We start from the raw sequence: 15,768 nt of genomic DNA, 5'->3' as shown, positions 1-15,768 counted from the left end.
CCTTCACCCCTAATGGTAGTTACCTCTTTGAGTAAATCCCACTTCAGCACACTGTGATCACTGCCACCTAGTGGTTCATTTATCTGCAGATTCTTAATGCATGAAGAATCACTACTGATAATCAAATCAAGAGTATTACTCCCTCTAGTTGCCTCCCGAACATGCTGATGTAGAAAACAATCATCCAATAAATCCACAAAAGCCCTGCTAGTGTGTGAGTAACCAGCCCCCAAATTCCAGTCAATATCTGGGAAATTAAAATCTCCCATTATAAGATTCTCTGATTTACTGGCCCACTCTATTTCCCTGTACAGTTCCTTATTATACTCATCAGAGTCATTAGGCCTATAGCACACTCCTACTCTCAATTTTGATCTCCCAATGCTCATGTCACACCAAACTGACTCAACACTGCACTGTCCAGCGATGTCGACTGGATGGACTATCCAAAGACTGTCGATTCAACTGATGGTTGAATCGACAGTCTTTGGATAGTCCACGCCCAAAAAAAAAAGCAAAAATTCAATCTTGTTGAATTTTTTTTGCACTTGGTTAGTTGTTATAGGTTTTTTGGTGCGTCACAATACGTCTGTAAATTTGTTCTGTGATCTATTTTCTGTTTGGTGGACGAAAAATTCGACTTTCTGGGAGGAAAAACCATACTACTCTCCCCTGAGACCGACTAACTCACCCACGTTTTGAAAAAGATCTATTACAATTCCTTAAGTAACTCATGGGATGCGAACTCAGATCTGCTACCAACGAGGGCTTGTAATTGAAGAACTATTCAAATTGTAACCCTAAACTGACTATGCTGGTACATAAACTGTAAATAAGTATTTACATTAAATCCATGGAAGAGTCTTAAGTATAGTTTAACCTATAAATAAGTATGCACGATTTTCCTATGATCTGTGTCCTATAGGCATATATAAGTAATCTTTGTAGATTCTTTACATATTATCCTAATAATCTCTATCAAAAATTAATAGTCTTAATCAAAAATTGAACGCATACATGAATCTCTCGGAGATGGAAGCATTTTAATTTGAACATGTCTTTCTTGCTTCTAGGATGTGTAGCAGGAAAACTGATGGTTGAATCGACAGTCTTTGGATAGTCCACGCCCAAAAAAAAAGCAAAAATTCAATCTTGTTGAAAAGGAAATGTATTTATGTTCTAGGGAGATATCTTGAAGTGGAAAATCCAAAATAAAGGGAGGTTAGTTGGTTTGAGTTTTATTGGCGCATTAGCAACTAAGGATATAGTGCGCAAAAACCAATAAAGGGAGGTATGATCGATCAAGATACACAATAGATTTATGAATCACAAAAATTCTCTTTTCCCATCGATTGCAAGTAGTTTAAGATTAAAGTGAAAGGCATTGAATTGATGGACAATCGCTAACATTCCTAATCTAATATTGTTCAAGAGGATCTAAAAGAACAATCTTCGACTCAGCGTTTGAAAAGGGACCTCACATTGGGAATGGCGTATTAAGTCAAAGGAAGAATACTTTGAAGGATTATGAAGGCAAGTTTCCCTAGTGGTTAGACTGACTTTCAGTATCAGAAATGATTATCAAGAGATTCTCCACATATAATTTCATAGCTAATTAAATTGAATGAAATTTTATATCGCAAAACCATTGATATAAGAACACACTCTACAACCTTATGACATGTAGACTGCGCTTCTTAGAATTACTCCAAACGAATGACCAGCAGTAATTAAATTTCTAAATTGCCACAAGGCAGAATCATATCCTTGTATAAGGTTTAAAAAACACCTCATATACTCTTGCCAATAACAAAAAAAAATGCATTTAATCTATTTTCCAATAAACAGCAGTACCAAAAAAATTAAACTGTCATTATAACCCATGTAAGATATGCAAGCACAGTAAAGCATGATAATTATAGCCTCATCATAATTATAAGCCCATCATCCGACAAGATAATGGAAAGAATCAGAAATAACCTTATAACAACTTATTTAAAAACAAGTTATTTTGAGATTCGCAGTGTTGTTACAGAAAGAAAATTGGACTCTGACTTGGCTGTAATGCTTGACCAAATATTTCGTTTCCCTCTAACGCTTGACTTATCTAAAGACTTCGAAGCAGTGAACCCCAAAGTTCTCTTTAAAAGAAATGAAAGAGAGAGAAAAAAAAAAAAAGCAACCATTATTACGACAGTCAAGATGTACAATTGGTCATCTGAGAGAAAAGACCTGAGTACGTTTCATTTTTCTGTATACAGAAATAGAATTACACAGGGGAAAAAAATCCAATTAGACTATGGAGCTCCACAAGGGCCAATCTATCCATTGTTTTTGTAATATCCACAAGAATGACCTCATAAATCTGTCTCTCTACAGAAAGATAAAATTCATTGTCCACTGTACAGCAATGGCAAAACATCATTAAAGCCACCTAATGGCACTGAGCAACCTATATTCACATTTTCTTTGATTTCATTTCTTCCCTGGCCACTTTAAACTTATTAAATAAACAAAATGAATATAATTAGGAAACCTACGCAACTGTTCCCATTTCCTCCCAACGAAATAAGCAAACAAACAGGGAAGTTAAGAGAGTTCTGGAGCTTTAATAACTTCTGGAACTTACGAGCTGTAGCGTAAAATATTTTATTTCTTCATACTTTTTCTGTAACTGTGACTGCTTAAGTGGCATCATTCAAGAAGAGAAAAGTAGGCAGTGAGTAAACGATTCTAAGCGAGGTGGGCTGATAATTTTTTCCTTGCAGAATGAAAACCTTTTGATGTAGTCTGAGCTCTTCTTTGTGAAGGAATATAACCAGAAATTAAATAAATTTTGAGAGAATTGTCGGTCGATTGATACTTTTCTGCAAATAATTAAAAATTGATAACCTTTGAGCAACATTACTGTCAGTAAATTAAAAAGTAACCAAGAAGGGATCGAGATGGAAATCTTTACGAAACGGAACGCTCGTTAATAAATTATCTTATTTTCAATAATCAAGTATGTTCAGGTTCAGAATGGTGTTCTGGTGTGCTACAGTCCATTCCAAAGAACTCTGAACTCAAGTGATATTTCGAACTTTGTCAAAGAATGTCTCAATGAGAATATTGTCTTTCACGATTTTGGGTAGATGTGTCTTTCTTGTTGAATCACGAAGGGACACTCCCATATAATATTTCTGATATAAAGTTATCTTCATGGAGTCGATGTGAAATTATTCAGCTGTATGGAAGGTATGCATGCTTTTCAATCAAAATATTTTGATACATTCCATTTCGATTTTCAATTTTCGTGGAGTGGTGGAGTTAAGGGTCTTTGGCAATAGCAGGAATTTTTTTTTCCTTTCCGAAAACTGGGGCTTTTCATCCAGCAAAACAAAAAATCGACTATGGAATACCAATTCCAAGGAACCAACTAAAATAAAATTCTCCACCCACTACTTTCAGAAAAACTACGCATAAGAAAAAATACAGTACATCCTAATACAAATGTATTAACTATTGCATTGAACTATTATGCATTCTTCCTGATTCTTGATACCATCAAGGATATAATTAATATCATTATTTCAATCATTTTAGGTTGTTGTAGAGAGGCAAATTATTTAATTACGTCAGCGTTTGTTTGGGGATTTTGAAGTTATGCAAATCTATGACAATTTTGTGTCGCAATCTTAAAATCAGAAAAAAAAAGGAAGGAAAATAGAGGCAGAAGCAATTTATTTTCCTCTAAAATGAGGAAAATGAACTTTTTTACCTGTTGTGAAATTATGAGTCACACCGCTTTGTATGTTGGAAATGCATTATACAAGGCCATGTGTGACTCATAAGTACAATTTTTTCTTGGTGTATTCATTCCTTCTGCATAGACCAGCGTTTGGCATGGTTATTATTAAGAAGTTGGCTTTCTTATGGTTATAAAGAATCCAATTTCATAATAAAAATTGCACTGTAAGAAGCAGGTGGACGTAGGAGATTGGCTACAGAATTTTTTTAATGTATGTTTATGAAAACACAAAGGTCTGATAATGAAATACTTCCGTTTAGAGCTACATGGAACTACATAAATCCTCCTTTCAAATCTATTTTCAATCTCCTTCAAATCTTTGTTCATACACAAATCGAAATACTGTCCACAATTTTTTCGGGCATATCTGTTCAGAGATAACTGATATTGATATGACGTGAAATTAAGTGATGTGGATATGATATGACATGAAACTTTACGACAACATATTTCATATCAATATATCAATATGATTGAATATCAGATTTTGAAAATGAGTTTCCGGAAATTGCTAAAAGAAATATAAAACGTGGTTATCAAAGACTAGAGTTGAATAAGAATTTAAAAAATAGAGAATGTTATTGGAGATCATAAAATCACAATTTTAGTTACTCAATAAAAATTCCTACAGGAAGTGAACAACTCTTTCTGGTAATCCCCTCAAATAACCGGAAGACTGTCTTTTGTGTCACTTCTGACACAAGATGGAGTGTAGAACGGTTACGTGCTTCTTTACCTTTTATGATGTCTCATCCAATATCCGGCCTCAAATATACGTCACATAAAGCAAGAAAAAATTCCATTTTATTGATAAATGACAAATTATTATTATAATTTGCTGTACGTTGTTCAACAAAGTATAACAGTTTCCTCGGCCATTTGGGATATGGTGTATTCATTCCTTCTTGGAATGAATACACCATATGACATATCTCTATGTCATTCCCACCAAATAGAAAGAAATTATTAAAAATCAGCAATATAATCAGGTAAGAGATGGCTCAAGTGTTTGTTACAGGTCGGATCTTTTTAAGGCTGACAATAACCAGCGCTACCTTAATGTTGTTGGACAGTTTCTTTGCGATATCGACATACTTCCATGACTACTGTTCTCTTGATTTGTTTTCTGCTGAATTTTTAGGACATGATGGAAAGGCAACTTGGAGTCACACCTCATCTAACTCAAATGGATGGTATTTAAATTTAAACAGTACACTTAACTCGGGAATGGGGAGTTATTCAATGAGGGGAGTGCCAGAAGTTTATCAAACGTTAACAGGGAGCTAAGTGATTTTGTAATAACTGAGAGCAGAGTAGAGGAGAAATTGTTGAAGTTAAACATAAGGAGGGCACCTGTGGTGGACGGGATCTATCCAGTTATGTTAAAGGAGGCAGCAAAGGAAGTAAGCAAACTCTTAGTCATAATTATGAGAGCTTCCTTGGACTCTGGGGAGATCCCCATGGACTGGAGGTGTGCAAATGTGTCACCAATTCACAAAGGGAGTTTAAAAGGTGACACAGGTAACTATAGACCTATTCGTTTAACTTGTGTTCCGGGGAAAATAATGGAATCACTGGTTAAAGAAGAATTGCAGGATCATCTAGACAAGACTTCAGTTATAGTTAAGACACAGCATGGGTTTGTTAAAGGGAGATCTTGTCTAGAAGTATGGCATTAAGGGTAAGTTGCTACAATGGATAAAGGGATGGTCGAGTGGGAGACGACAGAGAGTGGTAATCAATGGACACTGCTCTTCATGGACAAATGCTATTAGTGGAGTTCCCCAGGGTTCGGTGTTGGGCACATTGTCATTTTGTTTATTTATCAATGATATTGATGAAGGTATATCAGGTTTAATGTCCAAGTTTGCAGATGATACAAATGTTGGCAGGGTTGTTAACGACAGTAAAAACACTATGCTACTGAAACAGGATCTAGAAAAAAGTCAGGTAGATGAGCTGAGAAGTGGCAACTGAAGTTTAACATTCACAAATGCAAATACTGCATATGGGTGGCAATAACCGAAGAAAAACGTATCAACTGTGTGGTACTACACTCAGGGAAGTGGAAAGTGAAAAAGATGGGGGTAATTGTGCAGTCAAATATAAAGTTCGTTGAGCAGTGCAGACAGGATGCCAGGGCGGTCATGGAGTTTTGTCAATGATATATAGGAATTTTGCTAGCAGGGACAAGGAGGTGATTATCCTGTTATGCAAGGCAATGGTCAGGTCACATCTAGAGTACTGTGCACAGATCTGGAGGGCTCATTTTAGGAAGGATGTAGAGTTGCTAGTAAGAGTACAAAGAAGGGCAACAAGATTGGTGAGGTGAACAAAGGAAATGTTCTTACCAAGAAAAGATTAAGTTCTGCAAATTGCAGCGCCTGGAGAGTAGGCACCTGCGAGGTGATCTGACTGAGATGTATAAGGCCTTGAATGGGTTGAGCAAGCTGAACGTTGATGAGATTCTTCCTCTTGCTCAGAGTAAGAACCTGAGGAAGCACAGTTTCAAATTGAGGAAAGATAGTTGTAGAATAGATGTGCAGAAATTTGCCTTTAGCCAGCGGGTAGTTGATTGGTGGAACAGGCTTCCATCTTTTGTTGTGGAGGCTAATAGCCTAAATAAATTTAAGGCTGAGCTGGATATGCATGAGGGGTGAAATAGGAGGGTATTTTTTTTTTTTTTTTTGCTGATGCTGCATCAGCTCGCTTTCTTCCATCGTATGCCTCTACTAATGCTGATGCTAATGGCGGGATGTTCCTCAAATGGATATCAGATACCCTTTTGACTCAATGCGAGGACACATGACAGCTCGTATCGCTGCCAGAGGGAGTCACGCTAGGTGCTGATGTATGAGATTTTCTGCATTAAATAAGGATTTTTGCTCGGAGTTTTGATCATTTCCTGCTTTACCATTACCTATTTACGTAAATAATACCATAAATCAGATATGGTATTTACGTAATTCAGTCTACCCGTTTAGGGCGGGGAAATATTTTTGTGACTATGATTGGGTTTCGACCTCACAAACTTTTATTAAAATTCAAACCGAAGTGAATATTTAAAACAGTCAGATATCACATAACCTTCACAGATAGATGTTTACAACTTTATCAGAACTTGAAACACGTGCTTGATTGAGCCGTCAGATAAGTAGAACTGTTACATTAGATATGAAGAACAGTTAAGACGGCAGTTTCAGGAAGTATTCACAGTAAATGTATATCTGCAATAAAACGTAATACGTGAATGGAAGGTGTGTTTCATTTTTGCCTAATCATAGGGGTGTTAGGATATTTTTGGCAATATAATATATATAGCCATGATACAAACAATATTGGACTTCTGTTGACCAAAAGCAGTCTATGCACTAAAAATTTCAAAACAACAAAAATAACTTCAAGAAATCAAGGAATAAAACTGGATCCTCAATCATCAATTTTATCACGATAATCATGGCTTTGCTGGGACATGTGGTGTATCTTATATATGGCTTTACTGAGAGATAAAAACATCTACAGAACAGTCAATAGTACTCATCTGGATAACGTGATGAACAGATCTGCAGAGACAATTTCACTAAAAAAACACACCAGCGTCAGTGGTGGTGGTTTTACGAAAGCACATGAGTCTATAAATATCGCCTTTGCCGAGGAACACATCGAATCCACATCTTCAAATACTCTTTAAATTCTTAGATAACCCTGGATCGCAGGGTTGCTGAAGAATTATGATTAATAGTTTCTCTTCATGTTGGGTTAACATAAGAAGTGAGGTCCCTTAAGGATCAGTACACTGGGACACTCGTTGTTTGTGAATTTCTTCAATGGCATTGACGAAAGAATAGAGGGTTCAAAATTAATTGTAAGATGCCAAGATGATGCAAAGGTCAGGAGATTAGGTAATCATCAGTGCCAAGCAGTACTTCTTTAGAATGATTCTGATAAGCTTCAGGAATAGTTAAAAAAGTGGAAGCAACTTTTTAACGCAGTAAAATTCAAGTTTGCTGTGCAGTACAGACGGATGGCAAGGTGTTCTATCGATGGTTTATGGAACATTTTCTTGTAGAGATAAGAAGGGAATAATCCCATTGTACGAGACTATTGTTAGTCCACATTTAGAATACTCTGTCCCACTGTCCCAGTGTGGACTTACAATTGTCTCGTACAATGAGATTATGATCATCATGTCTCCATAGGCAAATGTTCGATAAATCATCGATTTTGTCTCCTGGAGGTCAAACAAGCGTCGAACTGGCCCTTGAGGGCAGCACAGTAATTTTAATCATCGTTCACCTACACCGTTTGGAAAAGGTCCGAGTTCGAATCCCGTCAACGATCTCAGAAATTTTTACGGCAATTTTTTACAAAATCGCAGATTTAGTCAGTCTCTAACGAGGCAAGTATGGCTTTTCCTTCGGAAACTGAGTATTTTTTTTTGTCCAGAAAACACAAAACTGACCGAAGAATAAACGCAATTCCATACGCAATATACTGCCGCCTCATAGCCTTGATCGCTTTGGCGCTTAACCCATAGTCGTTCCTCATATGGGCGTCCATACATTGAACGACATCGAATTTCTGGCTTCCCGAGCATGGTAACCAGGCATCCTAGAGGGGCATACCTGACTGAGGTATATAAATCTGTAACAGAGAGAGAGAGAGAGAGAGAGAGAGAGAGAACAATAAAATAAATGAAGGTGAAATTTGCACTGTTCTAAATGATACCAGAATGACATACCATATCTTCAAATTATGGGGAAGTGAGTTAGATTGGATCGTAGGAAGTTTTCTTTTAGCCAGAGAAGTATTAATTACTGAAATAAGTTGCCTCCATGTGTGGTTGACGCTTACAACTTTGGAAAATTCAAAGATAATTTTCTTACTTTTCCTTGAGAAGGAAAGTAGGTAGTTTATTTTATTTTATTTTGGGTAGTGCAGCAAGTTCTTGGGGTTTCCTTACACCATATAGCTAATAATATCCTTAATATTATTTTTAAAGACCATGTTCACAAATTCTAATTCTCTGTGCAGATACTGTCCATTCCAACTAAGTTCCTCTCACCGTACAACATTTCGTTGTGGAGAGAGAGAGAGAGAGAGAGAGAGCTAACCGAAACAATGCCCCCACAAGCCCATGTGTGCTGACGGTAATTAAGCTAAAGGTCACGTCATTTTTACCAAGAGAAAATACATTCACAATCTGTAGAGCATATCCAGGTCCCAGCAATAAACCTGAGGAATTGTTAGTGTTTTGTAGGAGCATCAGCGATTTAGACCATATTGTTCCGTTGTGTGTTGTTGTTGTGCAGGGTGGAAAACCTGAAAAACTCATGTATGGAACCCTGTTCCCTTCGCCTGAGATTGCCTAACTGCAGTGAATAGCGAATACAAGTTTAGAAATTCCTCCATCAATACCACAATATTGTCATGGCCATTCATATATGAAAACCAGTGACCGTGTCAATCCGTGGGTTATCAGTGCTTGCGAATTATCTATTAGTTTGTTGGTTGGTTTGAATTTGCATCTAAGAAACTAGAATCACGAGGCGCAGCATATAGCATTCATAAACCGAGTTTATCATACGATTAGTTCCCCCATTTTTGTGTGAAAAATCTCTGTTTCCGATAGACGAAACCACGCACAAAAACACTGTTCCTTCTGTTATCTACCAGGATACGATTTCGTATTTTAAGTTATATCCTCAACCTCTTAGTCGTTCGCAATTCCACTTACAATCGGAACAAAAGTTGCTGCAATTGTAAGTGCAATTACAACCACGTTTTTTCTCTCGGTGCAAATCGGAAAACATTTATTTTCCGATTTGCGCCGAAGCACTGGTGCGATAATATCCATAAAAATTCCTTCAGTCTTGGCAGTATTGGAACCTAGGCCTTTTCCCACACTCTGTGGAAGCACAATGATTATGACCACAAGATGCAAAAGTAGTGTCGAACTCTGTGTGGGTTTAGTATTGGCATAGATCCCATAATATTTTTCTATTGTAAATTCTTCACAGAGTAACGTTCAGTTATTTGTAGTATGATGAAGTACACTGAAGGGACAGAATTTATGGGATACCTGGTTCCGGGGCAAAGCGACGTTGTCACCCCTCTCGCTAGTGGACGAACCCACAGCTTGGCAAGTATATAGGTACACTACATTCACGTAGACGGTAATTCGATGTAAGTATGGATAAAAGTTGTGAATAACCGACCTTGAAAGAGGGATGATAGGGAGGTGGTACAGAAATTGCACTGTCCCTGTTCGGCAGTATCGAGTGTATCGGGAATACGCCATTTAACATCTCGTCGTGGACAGCGCTGTGCGAATGAACGTGGCCGTGTCTCGCATTGTTTCAGCCAACCGGAGAGCGACAGTGGCACAAATCACCGCCGACTTCAGCAAGGGAGGTGCCAGGAACGTCTCCACCAATATCATCAGGCGATCATTAATTAGCCGCAATAGGTTATGGGGGCCACCGACCCACCAGAGTCCTATTGCTATCACCACGACACAGGACTCTATACCTCAACTGGGCGAAAGAACATCGGCATTGGACCTTGGATGATTGGAGACTGGTCTTCTGGTCCGATGAGTCCCGTTTCCAGTTATTTCGAGTGGACGGGAGGGTGCATATCTAGCAGAAACTACACGAAGCTGTTCACCCGTCATGTCAACAAGGAACTGTTCAGACAGGTGGACGGTCGATAATGGTCTGGGGCATGTTCAACTGGCACACATTGGGACCTCTGGTACGTCTAGACGCATCTCTGAACGGTTCATCCTTGCAGACCATCTGCATACCTTCATGGTCATCATGCACCCACAGGGCAATGGACTCTTTCAACAGGACAATGCGCTTCCCCACAGAGCCGTGGTGACTAGAACATGGTTCGAAAAGCATTCCGCAGATTTTACCACCATGGAATGGCCTCCCCGTTCACCAGACATGAACCCTGTGGAGCATCCTTGGGATGCTGTGGAAATGTCCGTTCAAGCTTTGGATCCTCCACCCAGGAATGCGACGGAATTATGGACAGCGGTGCAGCAAGCATGGATGGAAATATCTGTGGAACGCTTTCGTGAACTAGTGGACACAATGCCTCACTGTGTGACTGCCCTTATCCGAGCGTAAGCTGGGCCTACCCGTTACTAGGTTGGTATCCTACTATTTCTGTGCACTCAGTGTAGTGTGTCAAATTAAATCGTCTTCTGATGAGATCTAATTCGCAAGTAACACCACGTTCTTACTCATGAAAGTAGTCTGCAATTCAGATAGAGTATTCACACGCCATCTGGAATTTTAATATTTGAAAAAAAAAAGTTTCTTGAGTTTAAGTGCGGTTTTTTGTTGTTTTTTTTTTTTGTATCACGTGGATTCGAATACGTGCGTGAGTATCTCTGTAGTGGTATGCTGCCATTCGGCTGTAGTTAGATCATCTACTGCAGCATATAAAAAGTAACAAAGTAAGTTATTGGTTCCTTCATTCTAATGGATTGACGTTTTTATATTAAATTCTTTCCGTGCCGATAACATCATGTCACAATTATAAATGGCATCGTTATCAGTAACGTATTAATACCTGCATGCATGCTTTTTTTTTTTTTTATTCCACAAATTTGCGTATAAGAATGAATAGGTTTCCTGTGGTTATACCCAGTACATAATCTCTCTCCTATAACGATTTCATATGATTTCTACAAATACTTTAAAGTTATTTTGGGACTATTTTTTAATTTGTAAACGGTGTCTATATATTGAGGTCAGCTAAATTTAATTTCAGTCTTTGATTTCTTTTCAAAGGAATTCGTAATCTCGAATATTTAGGTCACACGAATTTTATAGATTATCGACTTTCTGTTAATAGCCACTTACTCCTTTGAAGTGCGCATTTATCATTCTTAAGCGTTCTAAGTTAAACCTGGAAACCTGCAATAGTGTTTTTGATCTTTACTGCATTTCATTATTTTGCTTAGTGGAATTCCAGCATAGTAAAGACATATCTTGAGGAACTTCAAAGAATCCTAAAAGTTACTTATCATTTTATGCCTTTAAAGAATTATTGTTTCAGGCCTAGGCCAAATTAGTGATTACTGAATCTATGACGCCAGTGACAGAAAATAGAGTTACATAGGATGAATATAAATCATAAAGAATGCAGTGCCGGACCAAGGTATTTTTGCGCACCAGGCAGAAAGATTTTTTGGCGCCCCCTTTACTAATGATATATATATACTTTTCGTGGTTTATAAAATTTGGAGCCCCTTAAAGAATGGCGCCCCGGGCAAGGGCCCTGCTAGCCCGTGCCTTAATCCGGCACTGAAAGAATGAATATTATAACAAGCACATATTAACTTGCAGTAAATGGGAGTAAAACGTGTTAAGTCAGAATTGAAAACTCTTTGGCAAACAGCTGAAAGTTCAACAGCAAGGTTGTTTGAATATGTAAACACCAGCACTAAAAGGAAGAAAGTAACTGAAACAGCATGTTTTGAACTATATTACAGATCAAATTTGATAACAACACTGATGGCTAAATCGATGAAATTTCTGCCCAATATTCATATGCCAGCGTTCTTCTGGGCTCCAAAAGAACTACTATAATGTTCAACACAACAGCTATTGAAAACTAGACGATTGCATTACACAACTATACGAATTTAAATTAACATCCTATAATTTAGATATAAGGGCCACAATCTAGGAATCAACGAAATATTAATTGCCATTGACTAAAATTATCTTTGATAAAAATATATAATATTTAAAAAAGGATCTTCTTCCAGTCACATAGCTCCCTGAGGAGCTGTTGTGGCCACCAACAAATTCCTCCAACTGCATCGATCGTGTGCTATACGAGCAGCATCGCAAAGTGTCATGCCCAGAAGTTCACTGATCCCATCCTTCCACCTAGTTACAGGTCTTCCTATGCACATCTTCCCGTCTGTTTTTCCTTCCATTATATTCTTCAACAGAAAGTTTTCACTTCTTACTATATGACCAAAAAACTTGAGTTTTCTTTTGTTGATGCTATGAAGAAGAATTTTAGGCCTGCCAATTTTATTCAACACCCACTCATTTGTTCTTCGATCCAAATAAGAAATACGCAGTATTCTCCTGTAACACCACATTTCAAATGCCTCAGTTTTCTTCTTGTCAACTATTTTTAGATTCCATCCTTCACATCCATAAGTGGCAACTGGAAAAATTAACGAATCAATGACTCTCAGCTTCGTCTTTAGAGGCAGATCATGATCTCTCCATAATTTTATCAGATCAGCGACCAACGTTTTAGCAATTGCCTCTCCTCTGTTTACATCGTTTGAGCAGTCAGTCACTATTTAATCTAGACCCTAAGTAATCAAATTCATCAACTTCTTCGATATCTTGCCCATTAACCTTCACTTTACTGGAACCGAGATTATCACCATAATTTTAGTTTTACACACATTCAGAAACAATCCTTTTTTCTTACTTGCTTCACGTACTCTCCTCAGAGTTTCTTTAAGATGAGCCTTAGAATTACAAATTAGCACAGTATCATCTGCGTAACGAAGGTTGTTTTTCTTCAGTCCTCCAATTTTGATGCCAGTATCTAAATCTTCCAAAGCTTCACGCATGATACCTTCGGCATAAAGATTAAAAAGGTGCGGTGACCAAATACAGCCCTGCCTGATACCGTTAAGTAAGTGCTATTGTGAAAAAGTCTGTGTTTCCCATGTTCCTTCTCACAGTTCCTTCCTGTTCCTGGTACAGTAGCTTAATCAGCTGGATTATGTGGATTGGGAAACCCATAATAGTCATCGTTTCCCATAGTTTCTCATGATGAACACAATCAAATGCTTTTGCATAATCTATAAAACACAAAACGACTGGAACATTGAATTCTTTGCATTTTTCAATAATCAGTCGTAGGCTTAAGATCTGATCTCTGGTTCCTCTACCCCTTCTGAAAAATACTTGCTATTCTGTCATTTCTTCTTCAAGTTTTCTTGAGATTCTGTTCAATACGATTTTAAGAAGAATCTTGCTAGCGTGAAAAATTAGGCTAATAGTCCTGTAATTTGAGCAAATTTTCAGATCTCCTTTTTTTGGTAAGGGTATGAAAATTGATTTCTTCCAATCTGATGGCCACCGTCCCGTTTCCTAAATTTACAATAATTTTAGGAAAAAACTCAGCGCCCTTCACACCTGTAGCTTTAATCAATTCCGCTGGGATTTCATCAAAAAAGAATACAATTTATTAAAACAAAATCAGAACTCCAATGAGATATTGTACCGACAATGGCACTGGAACCTGTTTTGGTACATTAAGAATGTTGCTGTTCAAGAGAAACTCTCTAACCAAAGACGTATGCTCTTAATGATGAGTCATTCCTGCTGCATTGCACTGTCTCGACAGCTGCGCTAAAGGTTTTAAATGGTTGCCTACATTTTCATCTTCAAATCGCTTAAAGGGCTTTTTCCTATTATTTTAGACATGCAATTTCTGTTGAATTTTCAGACATAACACTCAGTATTGGAGGCTTGAAGTGGTGAAACCCATGTTTAGTCTCTAGAGAAAAGTTACTGGCATCTCCCTTCCCCCATACTTCTCCTTCACCCCATGCACGGTACTAAGTACTATAGGTTTTGATACCTTTCGTGTTTGGGGTTTTCATAAAAAAAAAAAAAAAAAGTATCTATCCCGATCCTAAAACTAAAAAAACTCATTGCTGGAACCACCTGGTCCAATTCTAGTAAAGAGTTGGACTGGTAGATATTTGATAGAGTTGGACCTAATCCAACTCTTGAAAAGGTCGGTGGTCTTCTTCCAAAGGTATGGTCACAAGAAAGTTTATTCCATCTGTATCCTTTACCTTAAAAAAGTCTGTTCTAAACTGGCTCTGTCCAAGTTTCCATACTCTTTTTCTTCTAACTGGCGTGATTCCCTTCGCGCTAAACTTGATATGTTTAAATCTGTCTGATTCTCCCCTCTGTAATTGCTGAAGCCGAGAAGACTGGCAGCATGTTCTTTTCACTTGTCCACATGACTTGGATTCTCGTCAGTCTCTGTTTGCTGTATGTTTTCTCAATCATGTTTCCCAGACAATGAGTCATTTTTATTAAATTCCAAAGAAAAATTCAATCTTCTGCAAGATTTTGCACATAACGCTTTCACCACTAGTACTTCAATTCCGGGAACTACTTCTATTCCGGCTCCACCTTCAGTTCAGGCCATCACCTCCGTCGTCTCCATTTCGTGGTACCGCCACCGTCACTGCCGCCGTCTTTAACTCAAGGACCCATCTTCACCATCACCACCTTCGACTTAGACAGTTCCTAATCTCATTTGTACATGCTGAACGATCACTGTTTTCCTGCGTTCTATCTCCTGCTGTCCTCAGGTTGGTCCTGAGGCGGGATCATTCTGAAATAGTAGAATTTGTTTCTTCATTCCGCCTTCACTTATACAGTCACCAACTCATATGTAGATGAGGGACACGTTGGCGAAAGAAATTCTTACTATTTCAGAGTCATTTAAACTCTTTTTTTTTTTTTTTTTAGTAATGATGATTGTGTCCAAATAGCGTTGGTAGGATAATGTATACACTCCCCTACCAACTACTATTGTATACGCTACATATCATGGGTAGTGTGTAATGTAATTCATACACTACCATCTTATTAAGGGCGCTGACATCGTCAGATTTGTGAAGAGCCAGAGACTTGCCTTTGGGACATGTTATGAGAATGGATGATAGTACAACAACTAAGAGTATAATGAATGGAAACCTATCGAGAGGAGGGAGAGAGAGAGGAAGACCGCGGAAAAGATGGATGGATGATGTAGAAGAGGACTTAAAGACCATGAGAATAAGAAGTTGGGACATCGTTGAGAAGGATAAGTCCCACCATGGGTTATAACGCCAGAAGAAGAAGAAGGGTAGCGTATAAGTATATCAGTAATTCTTTACTTTTAACCATTTTAAT

This window comes from Mastigoproctus giganteus, chromosome 3, assembly GCF_048544385.1.
Source record: "Mastigoproctus giganteus isolate SK-2022 chromosome 3, ASM4854438v1, whole genome shotgun sequence".
Taxonomy (NCBI): domain Eukaryota; kingdom Metazoa; phylum Arthropoda; class Arachnida; order Uropygi; family Thelyphonidae; genus Mastigoproctus; species Mastigoproctus giganteus.
Note: the sequence above shows the minus strand (reverse complement) of the source record.